Source organism: Giraffa tippelskirchi, chromosome 8 (assembly GCF_054371585.1).
Source record: "Giraffa tippelskirchi isolate mGirTip1 chromosome 8, T2T-mGirTip1v1.2.pri, whole genome shotgun sequence".
Classification (NCBI taxonomy): Eukaryota; Metazoa; Chordata; class Mammalia; order Artiodactyla; family Giraffidae; genus Giraffa; species Giraffa tippelskirchi.
Genome location: NC_137282.1, coordinates 29,360,258 through 29,370,784, shown reverse-complemented (window position 1 = coordinate 29,370,784; position 10,527 = coordinate 29,360,258). Strand labels below are relative to the sequence as shown.

General features: G+C 42.3%; 1 long non-coding RNA gene across 1 annotated transcript in view; it reads left to right on the top strand.

Annotated features, from left to right (window-relative positions):
* The first annotated feature begins 1,876 nt into the window (after positions 1-1,876).
* LOC145518140 (uncharacterized) overlaps positions 1,877-10,527 on the top strand; it is a 34,357-nt gene continuing 25,706 nt past the window's right edge. Inside the window, exons 1-2 of the long non-coding RNA XR_014062633.1 lie at positions 1,877-6,572; positions 7,035-7,122. This is a non-coding gene — a long non-coding RNA (uncharacterized LOC145518140). The remainder of the gene's footprint in view (positions 6,573-7,034; positions 7,123-10,527) is intronic.

Here is a 10,527-nt window from a genome sequence, read left to right as displayed (position 1 = left end):
TTTACAGTAAGCACGTATTATTTTAAAGTCAGAATACTGTTTGTGAAAATATAAAACATTTAAGAATACAATAAGCCAAAGAAAGGTGATAAACTGTGAGTGAGGTACATCCTGTGTTTTCATCCTCCCTGGGCAGCCAAGTCCTTCCTTTCCTCACAGCACTTTCTGGCCACTTCACTTCTGATGGTTACTACACGCTGAACCTTGGAGATTTTTCTTGAGTATAAAAAGCCTTAATTTTTCAAGTTGCAGATCTATGTGTTTCCTGCTTTCCAGAGCATAAACAGTCCTCTGGTCTAAAAAAAAAAGGCAATCCAGAATTTCCTCGGATGAGGTAGGACTAAGAGGGGGAAAAAAACAGGGTTAAAGGCAAGGATTACTCTTCTTTTAGGGGCAGAGTAGAAGCCATCACGTCAGGGGGACGATGAATCATTCAGAGCCTGGATAAGCTGGTGCTTGATTCATTTTCCTTAGTCGTTACTTTAGTAATTGAACATTCTTCCCAAATGATCTGTTATCACAGCTAACTCATTTGCCCTCAGAATCTAGTTGAGAGGACTTCCCTGTCAGTCCAATGGTTAAGACTCCGAGCTTCCAATGCAGAGGGTGTGGGTTCAATCCCTGGTCAGGGAACTAAGATCCCACATGCTGTGTGGCTTGGCCAAAAAAATAAATATTAAAAAAAAATTTTTTTTTTTAAAAAGAATCTAAGTAAGAATCTTTAGATACTTCCTACCATATCTGGAATCTAGTATTTATCAATTCATGTTGTACTTAATTCTTATCATAATTTCTAATAAATATATCTCAATCATAGACATTAAAAAGTATCACCCCAAAAAAGTAGTCCATTAAGCAGATGCAATTTAAAAATTTAGGGCCCTGTAGATGTAGGCAGAGAGTGAAGAAGAACTAAAGAGCCTCTTGATGAAGGTGAAGGAGGAGAGTGAAAAAGTTGACTTAAAGCTCAACGTTAGAAAACTAAGATCATGGCATCTGGTCCCATCACTCCATGGGAAATAGATGGGGAAACAGTGGAAACAGTGTCAGGCTTTATTTTTTTGGGCTCCAGAATCACTGCTGATGGTGACTGCAGCCATGAAATTAAAAGATGCTTACTCCTTGGAAGGAAGGTTATGGCCAACCTAGATAGCATATTTAAAAGCAGAGACATTACTTTGCCAACAAAAGTCCATCTAGTCAAGGCTATGGTTTTTCCAGTGGTCATGTATGGCTGTGAGAGTTGGACGGTGAAGAAAGCTGAGCGCCGAAGAATTGATGCTTTTGAACTGTGGTGTTGGAGGAGACTCTTGAGAGTCCCTTGGACTGCAAGAAGATCCAATCAATCCATCCTAAAAGAGATCGATCCTGGGTGTTCATTGGAAGGTCTGATGTTGAAGCTGAAACTCCAATACTTTGGGCACCTCATGCGAAGAGTTGACTCATTGGAAAAGACCCTAATGCTGGGTAGGATTGGGGGCGGGAGGAGAAGGGGACGACAGAGGATGAGATGGTTGGATGGCATCACCGACTTGATGGACATGGGTTTGGGTAGACTGTGGGAGTTGGTGATGGACAGAGAGGCCTGGCATGCTGCAATTCATGGGGTCGCAGAGAGTCAGACACAACTGAGCGACTGAACTGAACTGAACTGAACTGAGATGTAGACTAGGTTTTTGCAAAACTAGAAAAGTAAATGAGGTCCAAATTGTTTCAGTTTCATTGAGTTATAAATGACATACAGCACTATGTGAGTTTAAGGTTTATATATATTACATAATAGACTTCCCAGGTGGCACTAGTGGTAAAGAATCTGCCTGCCAGTGCAGAAGATTCAAGAGATGCAGTTTCAATCCCTGGGTCGGGAAGATCCCCTGGAGTAGGAAATGGCAACCCACTCCAATACTCTTGCCTGGAGAATCCCATGGACAGAGGAGCCTGGCAAGCTACAGTCCATGGGGTTGCACAGAGTCGGACACAACTGAGCGCACACAGACACAGCACACAGTTTTGCAGATTATACTCCATCGTAGGTTATTAGCCAATAATGGCTATAGTTCCCCGTGCTGTACAATATATCCTTGTTGCTTATCTATCTTCAATATAGTAGTCTGGATCTGTCACAATTTACCCTCTGCCTTTCCCTCTCCCTGTTCATAACCACAAAATAATACAAATGAATGTATAAGCAAAATAGAATCTGACATAGTTCTAAAGAGCCAAACACGAGGGTATGTCACTGCCAAGCTGAAACGCATTCTATAGAGACATTCTACACAGCCACTAACATTTTTCAAGGACAGGAAATCCTTTAAAACATTCCTTCCTACCATTATAGGAATCCTATTTTAACTGAAAGCCTCATCCTTAAGACAATCTGGAGATGTTAAGGTTTCTACTAGAGGTGAATAATGTGCCAGCTGTTGGCACATCCACTTACCAACACAGACCCCTGGAATCACTGCTTCCAGATTCAATGTCACGTCCACCCTTCTTAGGATGATCTGTAGAAGTGAGCACTGTACCCAAGTCTGCCCCTGGGTGGACCTGAGAAACAGGTGAATGAGCCTCGCCCTAGAGGAGCTACCCCATGGCCGAAGTGGGGGGCGGCGGCCGAGAGCAGCTACCCCAGGACGGAGGTCGGGGGCGGCAGCCAAGAGGAGCTACCCCACATCCAAGGAACGCCGGCTGCACGGGCACAGGAGGGCCAAGAGGAACTACTCCACATTCAAGGTCAGGGGGGGCCATCATGAGTAGATACCCCTCGTCCAAGGTAAGGAGCAGCGGCTGCACTTTGCTGGAGCAGCCGTGAAGAGAGACCCCACATCCAAGGTAAGAGAAACCCAAGTAAGACAGTAGGTGTTGTGAGAGGGCATCCAAGGGCAGACACACTGAAACTGTAATCACAGAAAACTAGCCAATCTGATCACACGGACCACAGCCTTGTCTATCTCAGTGAAACTAAGCCATGTCGTGTGGGGCCACCCAAGAAGGATGGGTCATGGTGGAGAGGTCTGACAAAATGTGGCCCACTGGAGAAGGGCATGGCAAACCGCTTCAGTATTCTTGCCTTGAGAACCCCATGAACAGTATGAAAAGGCAAAAAGATAGGACACTGAAAGAGGAACTCCCCAGGTCGATAGGTGCCCAATATGCTACTGGAGATCAGTGGAGAAATAACCCCAGAAAGAATGAAGGGATGGAGCCAAAGCAAAAACGATACCCAGCTGGGGATGTGACTGGTGATAGAAGCAAAGTCCGATGCTGTAAAGAGCAATATTGCATAGGAACCTGGAATGTTAGGTCCATGAATCAAGGCAAATTGGATGTGGTCAAACAGGAGATGGCAAGAGTGAACATCGACATTTTAGGAATCAGCAAACTAAGATGGACTGGAATGGGTGAATTTAACTCAGATGACCATTATATCTACTACCATGGGCAGGAATCCCTTAGAAGAAATGGAGTAGCCATCATGGTCAACAAAAGAGTCCGAAATGCAGTACTTGGATGCAATCTCAAAAACGACAGAATGATCTCTGTTCGTTTCCAAGGCAAACCATTCAATATCACAGTAATCCAAGTTTATGACCTGACCAGTAACGCTGAAGAAGCTGAATGGTTCTATGAAGACCTACAAGACCTTTTAGAACTAACACCCAAAAAAGATGTCCTTTTCATTATAGGGGACTGGAATGCAAAAGTAGGAAGTCAGGAAACACTTGGTGTAACAGACAAATTTGGGGTTGGAGTACAGAATGAAGCAGGGCAAAGGCTAATAGAGTTTTGCCAAGAGAACGCACTGGTCATAGCAAACACCCTCTTCCAACAACACAAGAAAAGACTCTACACATGGACACCACCAGATGGTCAACACCAAAATCAGATTGATTATATTTTTTGCAACCAAAGATGGAGAAGCTCTATACAGTGAGCAAAAACAACACCGGGGGTGGACTGTGGGTGAGATCATGAACTGCTTATTGCCAAATTCAGACTTAAATTGAAGAAAGAAGGGAAAACCACTAGACCATTCAGATATGACCTAAATCAAATCCCTTATCATTATACAGTGGAAGTGACAAATAGATTTAAGGGACTAGATCTGATAGACAGAGTGCCTGATGAACTATGGACAGAGGTTCATGACATTGTACAGGAGACAGGGATCAAGACCATCCCCATGGAAAAGAAATGCAAAAAGGCAAAATGGCTGTCTGAGGAGGCCTTACAGATAGCTGGGAAGCGAAGAGAAGCGAAAAGCAAAGGAGAAAAGGAAAGATATTCCCATCTGAATGCAGAGTTCTGAAGAATAGCAAGGAGAGATAAGAAAGCCTTCCTCAGTGATCAATGCAAAGAAATAGAGGAAAACAACAGAATGGGAAAGACTACAGATCTCTTCAAGAAAATTAGAGATACCAAGGGAACATTTCATGTAAAGATGGGCTCGATAAAGGACAGAAATGGCATGAACCTAACAAAAGCAGAAGATATTAAGAAGAGGTGGCAAGAATACACAGAAGAATTGTACAAAAAAGATCTTCACAACCCAGATAATCACGATGGTGTGATCACTCACCTAGAGCCAGACATCCTGGAATGTGAAGTCAAGTGGGCCTTAGAAAGCATCACTACGAACAAAGCTAGTGGAGGTGATGGAATTCCAGTTGAGCTATTTCAAATCCTCAAAGGTGATGCTGTGAAAGTGCTGCACTCAATATGCCAGCAAATCTGGAAAACTCAGCAGTGGCCACAGGACTGGAAAAGGTCAGTTTTCATCCCAATCCCAAAGAAAGGCAATACCAAAGAATGCTCTAACTACCACACAATTGCACTCATCTCACATGCTAGTAAAGTAATGCTCAAAATTCTCCAAGCCAGGCTTCAGCAATACGTGAACCGTGAACTTCCAGATGTTCAAGCTGCTTTTAGAAAAGGCAGAGGAACCAGAGATCAAATTGCCAACATCCGATGGATCATCAAACAAGCAAGAGAGTACCAGAAAAACATCTATTTCTGCTTTATTGACTATGCCAAAGCCTTTGACTGTGTGGATCACAATAAACTGTGGCAAATTCTGAAAGAGATGGGAATACCAGACCATCTGACCTGCCTCTTGAGAAACCTGTATGCAGGTCAGGAAGCAACAGTTAGAACTGGACATGGAACAACATACTGGTTCCAAATAGGAAAAGGAGTACGTCAAGGCTGTATATTGTCACCCTGCTTATTTAACTTATATGCAGAGTAAATCATGAGAAAAGCTGGGCTGGAAGAAACACAAGCTGGAATCAAGATTGCTGGGAGAAATATCAATAACCTCAGATATGCAGATGACACCACCCTTATGGCAGAAAGTGAAGAACTAAAGAGCCTCTTGATGAAAGTGAAAGAGGAGAGTGAAAAAGTTGGCTTAAAGCTCAACATTCAAAAAACTAAGATCATGGCATCTGGTCCCATCACTTCATGGCAAATAGATGGGGAAACAGTGGAAACAGTGGAAACAGTGTCAGACTTTATTTTTGGGGGCTCCAAAATCACTGCAGATGGTGATTGCAGCCATGAAATTAAAAGACACTTACTTCCTTGGAAGGAAAGTTATGACCAACCTTGATAGCATATTTAAAAGCAGAGACATTACTTTGCCAACAAAGGTCCGTCTAGTCAAGGCTATGGTTTTTCCAGTAGTCATGTATGGATATGAGAGTTGGACGGTGAAGAAAGCTGAGCGCCGAAGAATTGATGCTTTTGAACTGTGGTGTTGGAGGAGACTCTTGAGAGTCCCTTGGACTGCAAGAAGATCCAATCAATCCATCCTAAAAGAGATCAGTCCTGGGTGTTCATTGGAAGGACTGATGTTGAAGCTGAAACTCCAATACTTTGGCCACCTCATGCGAAGTGTTGACTCATTGGAAAAGACCCTGATGCTGGGAAGGATTGGGGGCAAGAGGAGAAGGGGACAACAGAGGATGAGATGGCTGGATGGCATCACTGACTCGATGGACATGGATTTGGGTAGACTCTGGGAGTTGGTGATGGACAGGGAGGCCTGGCGTGCTGCGATTCATGGGATCGCAAAGAGTCGGACATGATTGAGCGACTGAACTGAACTGAGTCTCTGCTCATCAGTTCTTTCCTACAGCCTTGTCTCTCGGATACAGGAGGAAAGCCAGCAACTATCTAGAAAAGTTCTTTTCCAAAGGGGTTCATGTTATAAAAGAATTTACAAGAGGAGAATCCTAGGGGGCACAGCCTTCCACCTACTCTCACGAAAGTCTGTTGATGTGTCTTTCTGTCTTTCTGTCCCGTCAGTCTGTAACGAACTTCTGGAGGGGAAGGGCTGTGCCTTAAGTCATTGTTGTTTTTCCTGTGCAGACACAGACCTCGATGTTTATGAAGGAATGAATGAATACACGTGCAAAGGAAGGCATGCATGAGAGTGGCCGACGGAATGTAGGCGCTGAGGATAAGATGACCTGCGACAAAGACTCAGATCCATGATAGCCACCTGGAACTCATTTCATTCTGCTTTTAAAGTGTGGCTAACTAGATGAAGAGACTGTGAAATAAAGGTCCGTCCTTCCAAGAAGCCTCTAAGAAAAACCATGTGGCTCTGATTCTGATATCTATGTGGGGGGCGGGGGGTGGCATTCTTATCAGCGTTCCTAGAAAGGCATGATTATCTGGAAATTTTAAAACAGAAACAATGATATTTGCAATATATTTGAGATAGCACATATTTATGTAGTTGAACAACAACTTGAGTAAAATTAGAATTAGGCTTATAATACAAATCTCTCCTGAACCCTTGTACCATGTGACCACTGCATTGTACATGGCTGGAGAGATTCCAACACACACATATGTATTCACGCACACAAACAATAGCAGTGCAGTATCATACAAGTGGTGTGAGGAATGGGAAAGCCATTCATAGGTAGGGAACAGATAAACATTTGGAATGTCTAGTCTATATGTTATGCCTCACTGATGTTAATGTTTTTTTGTTAAAAACAAACATATGTTTATTATAGGAAATCTGAAAATTACAAGAAAGCAGAAAAGAAGCAAAGAAGAATTATGCATCGTCTTATCTCCCAAGATGATCACAAGTATTATACAGTATGTATTTCTTGTTAACGTTTTTACATATTTTTAAATAAAGTCGGGGCCACCTAGTCCAAACTATTTTGCAACCTGCTTTTCCCCCATAGTTTTCATGAGCATTTCTCATGACTTTAAATATTCTTCTTTAATATTCCTCTAAATGGCTGCACAACAGGTCTTTCCTTGAATCATTTTCCTTCTGTTTCTCATTGTTGAACTTTTCTTTAAACTTTTTCGTGATGCTGGAATTTTTAGGCTGCAATGAATATCCTTAAAGAAATCTGAATGTTTTCCTGAAATTAGAATTCCTAGGTCAAAATCTGCATGCATGTTTAAGACTTTTAAAATATATTGTCACATTACCTTTCCCAATTTGTTGTGTCCAATTACCCTCCTGCCAGAAGTTATGATAAGATTTATTTTCTAAAGTATTTAAAGGTCAGTTTTACTTTGGTATGTTTATAACTGTGTATCCATTCTTTTGCCAGTTGTATTCAAGGGTTAGATTCTGGTGTATAATCTGCAGAATTATTCAGTCTGTTGATTGAGCCTTTAGCAGGAAAGATATTAATATCACACATCTCCTAATGAAGCTTTAACAAAATAGTATTAGGATAACAGATTTTTTTACTTTTTCACCTTTAGAAGTACACCGTGGGAAAATGAATCAGTCGTGTCTTGTCGTAAATATGTTGAGAGAAAGGAACTCTTTTGCTTATGTATCTTTTTCACCTGGATGGCCAGCAGCGGCATATTCCAACTCAGAGTTGTTCCCATTTTGTCATTCTCAAGTTGGAAGCACAATATGAGTACGATTAAGTCTCCAGCTTGGTAGCAAAACATTTACACTGTAACCCAGATAGGCTCACCCTGTGTGTACAGGCTGAGTGAAAGCATCTCTAATTCCCTTGAGGATGCAATCTCTTATGTTTTTCATTTGAGTCCAGAGTGAAAGCTGCATGGAAACTCCTTGACAGTATTCTTCTCTATTGGGAACATTAGATTCCCAAGATGCAACATGTTTTCAGATTTATTATTCTCCTATAATGAAGAAACTCAAGGATACTTCAACCTGCAGGAGCTTTTTATTTGACATCTTTCTTTCAAGGTAACAGCTCTGCAGCGGTTTGTTTCGTATGCACCCGCTTATTAGTGGTAGCTTTTGGTGAAAACATGCTTATCAAAAAAGGATGATATATAGTGAAGAGCAGCTGCTCCAAATCACAAACTATTCATAAATAGCTTCCCACCCCCACCCTGAGTGAGGCCCTCTGTTCTCCAGTTATAACAGTCAGCAGAAAATGAAAACCCTGTAGGGTGATAAATAGTTGAAAAAATATTTCTCCCTCGTGTTTCAAATGTTGTATTATAATGCACTGCACTTTCACTGAACCAGAAATTGTCTGTAATAAAAGAATATTGAGGGGGAAATGTTTAGATTCTCATTGAATGCTAGAACTTAGAAGACATGCTCTGCTTTCATTGACAGAGGTTAATAGCCGAGTATATGTCATCAGCATCAATAAAATGAGAGATTTTGGTCCCGAGCCCCTAATAAACAATTACAGTTTTTAACATGTAAAAGCTGGAGACATTTTTTCCCCTAATTTAAAATAACAGTCCAATGAACAATAAGCAAATGATCACTTTTGAAAAATTCTATAAATATTTCATTATTTTAAAGCCATCAAAAATAAAAGACCACTTCTTTCAGCTGTCTTTTGACTTAAAACCATCTTTTCCATTTATCTAAGGAACAAATACTATTGTTTCTGGAAAGTATGATGCTTTCTTTCCTGGTTATTAATCATCTGTTTATACGTTGTAGGGACCACACTCCTACACATACTCTTAACTTGGAGCTTCCTTCCTTATAAAAGGAATTCAGGCAACCCGGAAATCATTTCAGAATCATCCCGAGATCTATTGAGGTTGAAGTGAGCTCTAAATGGTCAGCTGTGATAACAAATTCACTGTCAGTTCTGGACTGTGATTTTTCTACTTGATCAACTTGGTTCCGCCAGGGGTGAATTGAATGTCAGTCTTGCCTATAGGTTACTCTTTTTTGAGCTATTGGTACAGTAATCATCAGTATCTACTGAAGAGAACTGCAGTTGTAAACAGCTTGACTGTGTCTAAAGTGCAACTCTGTTCTTACCCTAGATGACTAAAGTCTCAAAGTCCTTGAACTTTTTATTTTTTTCTTTCGTGTGTGTGCACTAAACCAAGAATGTGAGCTGGTTTTCCTCAGTCTGAGTCTTCCCTGGAACAGATGGGGCTTGTACTTATATGGATTGTTGTAGGGGGTTGGGGGGAGTCCTGAGGACTCCCACCTTGACATTGCAATGAAAACTTTCCCTCAAATCTCTAAATTCTCTCATCTGGCACAATAAATTAGAAAAGCCTGCTGTTCCCTTTGGTAGGCTTATGGAGTGCCCCCGTGTTAGATTAATATCCAGAAATCATCTCTTCTCTGGTGGAGCAGAAGGCAGGTGATGAGTCCCAGATGTTTCTGCACGACCGTCATTCCCAGACATAATAGATGACATCAGGGAAAGAACTGTGCCTTCTCTTTTTCTTTCTTCCTCTCTTTTTTCCCTCCTTCACCTCCTCCTTCCCCTACTTCTTTCCTCCGCCCCCCCGCTCACACACACACACACACACACACACACACACACGTACATGAACACGCACATCTTTTTCTTTCTTTTTTAAAGGATTCAGAGGGTTTGAAAGTTGACTAAGTAACCTCACGTAATGGCTCAGTCAGTAAAGAATCCACCCGCGTGCAGGAGACACAGGATCGATCCCTGCATCGGGAAGATCCCCTGGAGGAGGAAATGGCAACCCGCTCTAGTGTTCTTGCCTGGGAAGTCCCATGGACAGAGGAGTCTGGTGGGCGGCAGTCCATGGGGTCACAAGTGTCGGACACGATTTAGCAACCAAACCACCACCAGCAGCTACATTTGATGGAATAACTCGCCCCACATTTCAGTAACCACATCTGGCACTGAGGGCAAAAGGACTTGGGGTTGTCCGGAGATACCTCAGAGGTGGCAACCTCGGACATGGGGCTTGGACATGGCAATGTAGAGGGGGCTGTGAACAGCATCGCAGGACAGTGGCTCACTGGGTTGACCCTCCTGCAGTTCTCCTTGCTCAGAGCTGCGGTTGAGTCTGTCCTCTTTGCTTTCTCCCTTGTTGCCTTAGAATTGTAGGGAGAACTGTCAGCTCCCTAGGAAATTCCAGGAAGTCTCCAGCTGCCTTAAGGAAAGTGAACTTGGTAATCATTGAACGTCCCCCATTTCTCTAGTATTATGCCAGCCCTTCTGTTAGATTAGAGATGATGACATTCAAGGATGCATTCACCCTGATTTCATAGATGAGGGGTCTAGGATTCAGGGGAGCACATGGTCCTGA